Genomic DNA, 11,458 nt, shown 5'->3' with positions numbered 1-11,458 from the left:
GATCTAAAAACGTAATAGTATGTGTTTGGCGCTCAACGGTTGGCGAGCAAACACGTAATAATACGTGGCTGGTGCAGAATGAGTTAATCAATATTCTTTTGGGGGGGGGGGGGGGGGGGAGCAATATAAGTTATTCCTTTATTGATCCCCTTGGGGAAATTTGGACGTCATAGCAGCATGAGGGAGGGGAGGTACAGCCTGGTATGTGCAGGGTAATGGAATAAATAAATAAATAAATATTGCCAATAAGATCTGAATATAAAAATAAAATGAAATCTGAATATATATACTATAGTAAACGGTTGCAGGTGAGGGTCTCTACCATATCTGGCATAATACGTTATAGTCCATGCAGGATTTGGTGGTTAAGAGATTTCACACCTTTCTAAAAGTGCTGTGGATGTATCCTTTAAAAAACAAAAAGATTACTCCACATAAAAATGTTATCTATAGCACCTTTAACAATACTGGCATTTTTCTGAACCTTTTACGAGAGCGGTGCTCTCCGTAAACGTGAAGTCATCATATTTAATATCTACTAGTTTTTGTCATCTTTCTTAGCTTGCCTGTTTGGATAGCACCACTGCTCCACGCCGCTAAGCGCCTGAAGAGGGACCGAGCGCGTAGGAAGAAGGTCTACAGACTCATACAGAGGAAACTGGTCAGTCAGATATTGCTTGCAGGTAGTACTGAGCAATATGGAAAGAAAATCTATGACACTTGACTAACAATGAATGAATGAGAACTTTATTAACAGCTGAATGGGTACGATACAGTACGGCTCAATACACACAATTGTTAAGGGGATGCAGACCACTTGACATCAGGGTCCCCCATTTTCAATTCATAATGAAATTCAACAATGAAATCATGTCAACATTGTAAGACTTATTTTGCTCTACTGTTCCTCCACCATAGGTGGTATAGCCCACCTATTGTGCTCATTTGAAATGATTGGATCTATAAAAATGTGGGATGTCCCGATCACATTTTTTTGCTCCCGATCATGTGATTTTGAGTATCTGCCGATACCGATCTTTCCCGATCCGATCTTTCACATAAGTAACCAATTTGATGCATTTGTCAGAAACTGGCGAAGCGAGACAAGCCCCTCTGTTGCCTCAATAGTCGAGTGCGGCGTCTCACATTACATTCACCCTGAGGCTGAGCCCCTGAGAATGTGCTTCATACGAGAAATATTGCACATTCAGTGTTCGACTTGCGTAATGATTTGCTCCATTTTTGTCTGAAACGCAGACAATAATCCTCAATGTTGACGTTATCCAAGTGAACGTTAACTTCATTCAAGTGAGGCATTGCAATCAATACAGCTGTTTGGCAAAGCACCAGCCGCCGAGTACCCCATTCCTTTGCTCGCTCTAGTCAACATAACGTGGTCGTGACGTATTAGATTGGTCGTGTTGAACGCAGCTCTGTTCTTTCCTCCACGCGGAACGTCCGCCTTGCAAACATTGCTACTGGCTATTGGACTGGCTTCGGTTTCAATTTTTAAATGCTCCCAAACTTCTGACATTTTGTCTAGCTGCTCCTAGTCATCAGGTGGACCTGCCGGTGTTGTGGGAGCGACGTGTTGTGAGGTCTGCTATTTTCGGCATACGCCACTGTCGTGCGACGGTGTAAATCAAAAATGCGTTTGTTTTGGCAAATTCTTCTGCTCTGTGCGACAATAAATAAATTAATGATGATATGTAATTTAAAACCAAAACTAAGGCCTCAGTATGAGTTTAAGACGTGAACATGGTCATGTTTGTTGAATAAAAGAGAAATTTCGGATCGGGACATCCCTAATAAAAATGGTGGCTTGAACTGAGTAATGACATTTCCACAAATCTTATCGGTCTTCTACATCAGTTCTCAAACTTTTCCACGTCAAGGACCCAAAGAGACATAATAGGTCAGGGAAGACTTTGTTCCAGGCACCCCTATCTGGAACACATTTATTGTAGTTGTGGAAATGGTGTGCATTCTCTCATTGGACTGACTTATTGTGAAAACAATTTTAGTGAAATTAAACTAGACCCCCTGTAAACCCCTCAAGGACCCCCGGACCCCACTTTGAGAACCACTGATCCAACAAAGTCACAATTACAAGCTGGGAAAGTCAAGATTTCTCTATGATACCCGAGTGGTCAAGTTGGGGGGGCATGCCGATGCACACGCATGCGAAGAACGACCTATCTCAAACCCTGCCCTTTTTTTGGGTTTGTCCGAGGGAAGCAACAGCTGTGATTGGAGGATCAAAAAAAGAGGGTGGGGTTTGAGATGGGTCCACCCCCACCCCCCTATCCCTTACCTTTAACTTTCCAGATATCTCACATGGTTGGTGTGGGGGAGGAGATGCTGGACCCGCCCACCTACGTCTACCCCGGCAAGGTGAAGCTGTTGGTACGCTCCGTCTTCCCAGATGACATCTGTAACTACCCTGACCCCTGCCATGAACAGGTCAGCGTTGGGTCAAAGTTCATCACTCCCTAGATTCCTTATGCTGTATATCGAGGGTCACCGGTTTAATCTACCGAATCTAGCACAACAGCTTCAGCCAGACGTGTCTCTTTAGTGATGGCATAGTGCTATAACAAAGTGTCTTCATAGTATGCTCCTGATGTTTCTCTGCCTACCAATATGGCGCAGCTCATTGGCCACAGTCTGCAATCGAATACTATGAATAGAAAGGTCTGGGTGCATCAGCGTAACCCTCCCAATGTCAAAATAAAGGCTAAATCGGATTCCTGTGTGGGAATATTGATTTACAATCAGTTCTGGGCTTCATAATAACATGGTAAAAGGGTACCGATCACCAATTGGATCCTGGATCAGCACTCTTGAGTGCCTATACCTACGCCCCTGGCGTTCAAGTTCAAAGGTACCGACGAGACATGCCCTTACTAGCCTCAGCTCCGCGCAGGAATACGGCTACCGAAAGCAGAGCGGCACTACTTGTCCACTGTGCATATAAATATGGCGCAAGAAATGTAGAATTCCTCTTAGTCCTTTACCCTTCTACCCAACTAAATAACAAGACGTGAAGCCTCACCCCACGATACCGCGTGCGGTGTAGTACGGCCTGTTTGGCCTTAGAATAGCAGTGAGACCTCGTGCGAATTAATAGCTGAATTGCCAGAGTTTGGCACCGTATTTCTATTAAGTAATAATAGTCTATTATGTATGGTGCATCGTTCGGTTAGAGTTCTAAAGTGAGCAGCACCCCCATCGTTTCCTCGCGTTATCTAGAGTCTTAACCAGGTTGGGCAGACCACGCGTGGTGCTTTCATCCGAGGAGTTCTAGGCGAGGACGAGTGGACCTGCACATTGGATTACCTACCCCGACGACTGCTGAGCCCTATACGGCATGGAATATCTATTTGCTTTGGTGCTTTGATTTGTGGAGCGGATAATCGCCAACACCGGTGAGTGTTGGATTTACCCAGAGAGGAGCCAAGGTGAGACGGCGCTCAGACCAGACTGAGGTCGCCTCGCTTCTTCTTCGTTGTGGACCTAAAGCTACAGCTACAGCTATCGTCTACAAGAGAGCCCAAGTGTATTCATCTGCGGATCAAGGTTCTACGGGCACTGTGTTCTGTACCTGGACTCTCCCTAGAAATCGTTGACCAGACGGGATACAGCCGACGGCTCTCCTACCCCCCCTACTGGCTTACAACCGGCGGGACCCCTTCAGTATATTATCCAGCTATAATCATTAAGTGACCATCGCTATAATTCCCTAAAAGCCAGGTTGTATACTTGCTTCCTGTGTAACCAGAGATTGGACATTCAGTGTTGATTTGCCTACGAATACTCATTTGCCTTACAAGAGCATTCAATTCAAATCATAAATGTAATAAGTAACTATTATATGTACCTTTTGCTATATATTAAATATTTGACTATTACCTTTGTGTGGACCTGATTTCATATGTGGGAAAGTGTTCATCATACTTAGATATCGTGTACTGTATGGCCAGTAATTAAAGTACATAAAGCGGTAGTGGTTTAATGATACCATACTTATCAATACAGTCAGGGAATTGTACCCCTCAGTTACAATTGGTCCTTCGAGCCGGAGGGTAATCAGTGTAATATTAATATAGTGGTATTAATATTGAAATGGCCTATGATGAACACTCCACGAAACGGTCCTCCTAAAGTAGAACGCCCGCAACGTAGACGACAGCCACCTCAGTACTTAGAGGATTACGCTGTCAGTAAACTACCTAGCCTTCTACAAACAGTAAACGCAGTAAAAGTAGAAAGTAAAATTATGTCCGACCCTATCAACCAGGATACCCCGACCACAGAGGCCCTAGTGGGTTCTAATGTAACTGACCAAGCTCACGGTGGGGACCAGGAGGGAACTGACACGACTTTACCCCCCGCCCAAAGAGAAGCAGATCTCACCAAGCGCGAAGCCGAGCGCGACAGACTACAAGCGCAGCTAATGGAGCAGCTGATCACCAGGGCAACACCCCCTCCCTCCACAAGGGGTTCCAGAGCCTCGTCAAGACACACGTCAAGGGCACCCTCCCCTAACCGAGCAGGCGACCTTGAACTCGACCACCAGAGAGAGTCTACACCCCCCTCCGAACTCATTCCCCGACCGGTCCAAGTGAGACCCAGCTACAAGGAAGGAACAGCGGACACCGGAGAGGCTAAATAGACGACTACAGGATTTAGGTGACCTGGCAGAAGAAGAAGAGGGAGAAGAGGAGAGTCAAGCCCGACAGCAGCACATTACTCCACAGGACCAGGAGGGCCAGTACAGCCCAGGCTATACCCCCGCGGCTCTGCGCTACAGACCCCCGACTCGACTCACGGGTGAGCATGACGCACGACCAGTCCCGAGGAATAGCACCTGGACCAGCGGGCCATGGTACCCTGCCAGTACCAGCCCACCGAGAGGCGTAAGAAGAGACTCGCCCAGGAGGCCTCTCTTCCAATGCTCACCGATGTGCCAGCCATCCATGGCGTCATACATTGGCACACCGACGTTTCCAGACTTCACCCATGAGAATCGAGCACAGTACACGGAGCTCCGGATGTGCTTAGAGACAATGATGGTGGATGTCGCTGATGAACGCCACAAGTATGCAATATTATTGAAGCACCTGAAAGTGCCCCGAGCGCACAACATAGCGCTGGCCTATGCCACCTCTACGACCCCATACACCGCGGCTCTAGCAGCGCTGGACCAGAGATATGGACGTATATGGGATTACGTAATACAGGAGATAAGGCATATTGACCGCCTACCCCCAGCAACAGACAATCGCTCACTAGACGACCTGTCTATAAAAGTACAATCCCTGGTAGGGATGCTGGGGGCGCAACGTGAAAAGGGTATGCACGAACTATACGCAAACTCGAACGTCGAGAGGATTTTAGAGAAGCTGCCGCCCGCCCGACAGGAGCGCTTCAGGCGGCAAAGAGACCACCGTGATCCTAACGGTCCCGAGCCATCCCTCCTAGATTTAGCCGACTTCCTGGCGAGAGAAGTCAGCAGCCTACGGCTGGATACGTTCGTGCGGAGCACGCCAAGCTCCAGAGAGGGACCTAGGAGAGTAAACGATGGCCGACCATCGGTGACTGTCATGCACCAATCAGAATCATTACCGAGCAGCAAGAACCACAGTACCCCCTCGACGAAAGAGAAGTGGAAGATGGTGTGCCCGTACTGCGAGAAGGAACACTGGTTGTCACAATGTGACCAGTTCAAGAAGATGACCGCTGAAGAAGTAAGTCACTGGATAAAGTCCAACAGGCGCTGTTACCGATGTGCGCGCAGTCACATGGCAGCCGAGTGCCGCCTAAAGAAGAGGTGTAGTTGGTGTGACGGAGCCCATCTGGATGTCCTACACGACAGTAACAAAAGAAAGCCTGCACCATCCAACAGCACAAAGGCAAGTGTTATGTACATTGACCCCGCTAGCAGCAGCGGCGCCCAAGTGCTCTTAAAGGTGGTCCGTGTAACACTGAGTTACCAAGATAAGGTCATGGACACTTACGCCGTCCTTGACGACGGGTCAGAGAAGACCCTCCTCCTCGCGTCCGCTGCGGCCCAGCTGGGGCTGCGGGGGAGCGAGAACCAGATGACGATTCGGACAATAAGAAGAGATCTAAAGACGATAAAGGGCGAGAATGTCTCCTTCACTATCGCAGCAAGCGGGCAGCCAGAGAGACGGTACAGGATTACTAATGCTTTCACCAGCCAAGAAATAGGACTATCGCAGTACACCTACCCCATCGCCAAGCTGATGGAGAAATATGTGCACCTGCGTCAACTACCTATACCGCTCATAGACGGTGCCACCCCGACCCTGCTGATAGGCTCCGACCATGCAGACCTCATAGTCCCGATAGACCGGGTCCATACAGGACCCAGAGGTTGCCCTGCAGCAGTCGAGACCCGCCTAGGATGGACATTACAAGGCCCCCTCGCCAAGTCTCTTAACCGAACAGCAGCCACTAGCTGCCTCCACTCCAGAGCGACAGAAGGAGACACCACACTCCTGCAGCATGTCGAGAGGCTATGGACGCTAGAGACAATGCCCTTTAAGAACGAAAAGAAAGACATTCGTTCTAAGGAAGATATCTACGCTATAGCCCTCCTCGAGCACGGGACAAAGAGAGTCAACGTCAACGGAGTGATGAGATACGCAACTCCACTCCTGAGGCGAGAGGGAATGCCCACCTTTCGCGCTACAAAAGAGGCGACGGAGCGGTATCTATTGAACACAGAGCGGCGCCTAGCCAAAGACCCCGCTCAAGAAGCTGTGTACCGCGCTGAGATTAACAAATTAATCACAGCGGGACACATAAAGAAAATTTACTGGCGACGTCGTGCGCTGCTCCGCGCCTCCCTGATCAAAGACGGCTTTGATCTCCGGCAGCGGGCCAGCAGCGACCCCCCAGTATTGCGCAGCCTCTCCCCCGAGGACAAGGCCGCGAGCAGCGATACCTGGATGGCGACCATCCCAGGAGAAGCCCAAGAAATGACACTAGGACTAGTCTGGCGCTTCAAAACAGACTCGCTCCATTATAGACACAAACCCCTGATCAAGGAGCAGGGAAGGTCGACGGCAATACCGACCACCAGACGGAGTGTATACAGAACACTCGCCAGACAATATGACCCGTTGGGATGTATTCTACCTTACACCACCAGGGCAAAGATGATTGTAAGAGCGCTATGGGACAAAGACCAGGGCTGGGACGATCCCATACCCGAACACCTTGCATCCACATGGAGAGAGTGGGAGACGGAACTCCGCTCACTCCCAGGTGTTAATGTACGCCGCAGCTACTTCCCACCCACAGTGAGGCCAGAGACATGCAAGATCGACCTGCACGTATTCAGCGACGCCTCCGAAGTAGCCTACGGTTCGGTGGCTTACTTGCGTGCCCGAGAGGAGGGAGGAGAAATACATACTGCTTTCATCCTGGCTCGCTCAAGAATAGCCCCACGCAAGCAACAATCTATCCCGCGCCTAGAGCTCTGCGCAGCCCTAGCAGGAGCGCAGCTCGCCACGTTAATCCAACGTGAACTCACCATCCCGGTGCAAAGAACAATCTTGTGGTCAGACTCCACGACCGTACTCACATGGATCCGGTCTGATTCGTGCAGATACAAGGTCTTCGTGGGAGTCAGAGTCACCGAGATTCAAGAGTTAACAGAAGTAACCAGCTGGCGGTATGTGGACACCAAACACAACCCAGCTGACGTCATCACCCGGGGAATGTCCCTGGATGACCTCACCCGTCCCAACCTCTACAGTGACGGGCCAGAGTTCCTCAAGCTCCCCGAAGAAGAGTGGCCTACACCCACCCCACGGGAGGCGAGCAAAGAGGAGGCAGAGAACAAGAAACCTATGTTCTGTGGGTTGACACACACACTCGCCCCCACAGACCCGGTTCTAGACGATTGCCTCACCCTAGAGAGTGCGCAGCTAAAGACATTTCTGTGGCACCACCCAGAGGTTCAGCCCACAACTGACATTTCAGCAGCTGACTACGAAGAAGCAGAACTCCTTCTACTACAACGAGCCCAGAGAGACTCGTTCCCCGATGAGCTAGCCTGTCTACAGGGAGCAAAGCCCGTCCCATCAGACAGCAGACTGCTTCACCTGGCCCCCGAGAGCGACGCCCATAATCTCATCAGAGTGGGTGGTCGTCTGCGGAGAGCCCCAGACTTACCGGATGACGTTAAGTACCCGATAGTCTTGAACAGCCGACACAAGGTCACAGAGCTGATCATAAAGAAATACGACGAGGATGTGCACCACGCAGGGGCAGAGAGAGTCTTCGCGGAGATCAGACGTCGTTATTGGATACTGCAAGGGAGAGAAGCAGTGCGGCGCTTCCAGCGAACCTGTCTAGACTGCCGTAAGTGGCGCGCGCAGCCCAGTATACCCCGGATGGCTGACCTACCTCCCTGTCGCCTCCGACTCGGCGACAAGCCCTTCCACTCCACCGGTATGGACTGTTTTGGCCCGCTGTATATAAAGAGAGGAAGAGGAACCGAGAAGCGGTGGGGTATTGTATTCAAATGCATGACCACCAGAGCGATACATATCGAACTCCTTCCAACCATGAGCACAGACTCATTCCTTATGGCCTTCCGAAGATTCACATCACGGAAAGGAAAACCGTCTACATTGTTGTCTGATCACGGGACAAACTTCAAAGGCGGAGAAAGAGAGCTGAGAGAGAGCTTCCAAGCTATGGGCCCAGAACTTAAGACCCACCTCGCTCCATCCCAGATTGACTTCCAGTTTAATCCCCCGAACGCACCTCACTTCGGTGGAACCTGGGAACGAGAAGTACGTTCCATAAAGACAGCCCTGTACGCCGTGCTTGGGGCCCAGACTGTGGCGGAAGAAGTCCTAATGACAGTCCTCACGGAGATCGAGGGAGTATTGAACTCAAAGCCCCTCGGTTACGTCTCAAGTGATGTAGCAGATGTCGACCCAGTCACCCCCAACACACTCTTGATGGTGCGGCTGGACCCCGCGCTACCACAGACAATGTACAGGCCTGAAGAAGCGAACGGCCGAAGAATGTGGAGGTACAGTCAAGTACTGGCTGACAAGTTTTGGAACAGCTTCCTACTCCACTACCTACCGTCTCTACAGACCCGCCAGAAGTGGGTAAAAGAGAGAGACAATTTGACAGAAGGAACAGTCGTCATGATCATCGACCAGTCACTACCCAGAGCTATGTGGCCGGCTGGCCGCGTAAGCAAAGTGATCACCGGTGCCGATGGAAAGGTCCGAGCAGCTGAAGTGCTCGTCCAAGGACGGATTTACACCCGACCCGTGGCGAGGCTAATAGAACTGCCAAGGCTCCCTGATACTATTGATGACGACCATGACCCTATGACTTTGTGAGTTGACTGACCCTTACAGCGGACATTGAGTAGTGGACAGTGCGGTTAATCTGTCTCTGCTCAGATAATTAGGTGGGACTAATTAGGGGGCGGCTGTTGTGAAGGATCAGATTGAACCGAATATATATATTTATTTATGGATATATATTTAATAGTATTTGTATATCGTTTGATATCCCTTGTATATTCCTTGTACATATACACGGAATATCCCTTTATTCTACTACAGCCCATAATAGTTCATTCTCTTATTGGACAAAAGGACCAGGCGCCAGGGACAAGCCCCTGGCGTTCAAGTTCAAAGGTACCGACGAGACATGCCCTTACTAGCCTCAGCTCCGCGCAGGAATACGGCTACCGAAAGCAGAGCGGCACTACTTGTCCACTGTGCATATAAATATGGCGCAAGAAATGTAGAATTCCTCTTAGTCCTTTACCCTTCTACCCAACTAAGTAACAAGACGTGAAGCCTCACCCCACGATACCGCGTGCGGTGTAGTACGGCCTGTTTGGCCTTAGAATAGCAGTGAGACCTCGTGCGAATTAATAGCTGAATTGCCAGAGTTTGGCACCGTATTTCTATTAAGTAATAATAGTCTTATGTATGGTGCATCGTTCGGTTAGAGTTCTAAAGTGAGCAGCACCCCCATCGTTTCCTCGCGTTATCTAGAGTCTTAACCAGGTTGGGCAGACCACGCGTGGTGCTTTCATCCGAGGAGTTCTAGGCGAGGACGAGTGGACCTGCACATTGGATTACCTACCCCGACGACTGCTGAGCCCTATACGGCATGGAATATCTATTTGCTTTGGTGCTTTGATTTGTGGAGCGGATAATCGCCAACACCGGTGAGTGTTGGATTTACCCAGAGAGGAGCCAAGGTGAGACGGCGCTCAGACCAGACTGAGGTCGCCTCGCTTCTTCTTCGTTGTGGACCTAAAGCTACAGCTACAGCTATCGTCTACAAGAGAGCCCAAGTGTATTCATCTGCGGATCAAGGTTCTACGGGCACTGTGTTCTGTACCTGGACTCTCCCTAGAAATCGTTGACCAGACGGGATACAGCCGACGGCTCTCCTACCCCCCCTACTGGCTTACAACCGGCGGGACCCCTTCAGTATATTATCCAGCTATAATCATTAAGTGACCATCGCTATAATTCCCTAAAAGCCAGGTTGTATACTTGCTTCCTGTGTAACCAGAGATTGGACATTCAGTGTTGATTTGCCTACGAATACTCATTTGCCTTACAAGAGCATTCAATTCAAATCATAAATGTAATAAGTAACTATTATATGTACCTTTTGCTATATATTAAATATTTGACTATTACCTTTGTGTGGACCTGATTTCATATGTGGGAAAGTGTTCATCATACTTAGATATCGTGTACTGTATGGCCAGTAATTAAAGTACATAAAGCGGTAGTGGTTTAATGATACCATACTTATCAATACAGTCAGGGAATTGTACCCCTCAGTTACAGTTACATGTGTTTTATCTACCCGAGTTAACGTTCATATTGTTCTTCTTTGCTTATGAAGACATACAGTTGTAATGTAGTTATTATTTCATGCCTGTTAAATTTTTTACTCCTTTCTGGCTTTCTCTAGGTGGTGTATGTTACTATGGAAGACCTGCATGGGGTTGAGTCCACTTCACCGTGTACCTTAGCTACTTCAGTGTAGGCACCTCTCCAATATATTTATTTGGTCATTAATAGATGCAATTTTTTTTGAGGCTGCAGTATACTTTTGTTGTTAATTATAGTTGTTATTTTCAAGCAATCTTAGGCTTGTTGCCTATACGCATTTGAATTTGTTTAACTTTTAAGCTGCAATAGCTTAATGACAAGAATCTCCGTTAGTGACCTGTTCATACACTACAGTACGTAGCTGCTTGTCTCTTCTGCCTCACTGTTTACAGTTTGTATATATAATGTATATATTGTTTTCTTTTACATTTAATGTAAATAAACATTTAAATGGTAAAAGTGTCGAATGTATTTTATTTGGACAGGCAAGTGAACATGTTTTTACCAGTCAAACAATAACAGAACTT

The 11,458-nt window shown here is 48.6% G+C and overlaps 1 long non-coding RNA gene across 1 annotated transcript; it reads left to right on the top strand.

Annotated features, from left to right (window-relative positions):
• The first annotated feature begins 562 nt into the window (after window positions 1-562).
• Window positions 563-11,105, top strand: LOC311238548. The gene is made up of 3 exons (XR_014620378.1): window positions 563-661; window positions 2,329-2,463; window positions 11,011-11,105. It is a non-coding gene; the product is annotated as an uncharacterized lncRNA (long non-coding RNA).
• Window positions 11,106-11,458: the final 353 nt, after the last annotated feature.

This window comes from Notolepis coatsorum (genome assembly GCF_963971535.1).
Source record: "Notolepis coatsorum genome assembly, chromosome: 12".
NCBI classification, from domain to species: domain Eukaryota; kingdom Metazoa; phylum Chordata; class Actinopteri; order Aulopiformes; family Paralepididae; genus Notolepis; species Notolepis coatsorum.
Note: the sequence above shows the minus strand (reverse complement) of the source record. Positions and strands in the feature narration are given on the sequence as shown.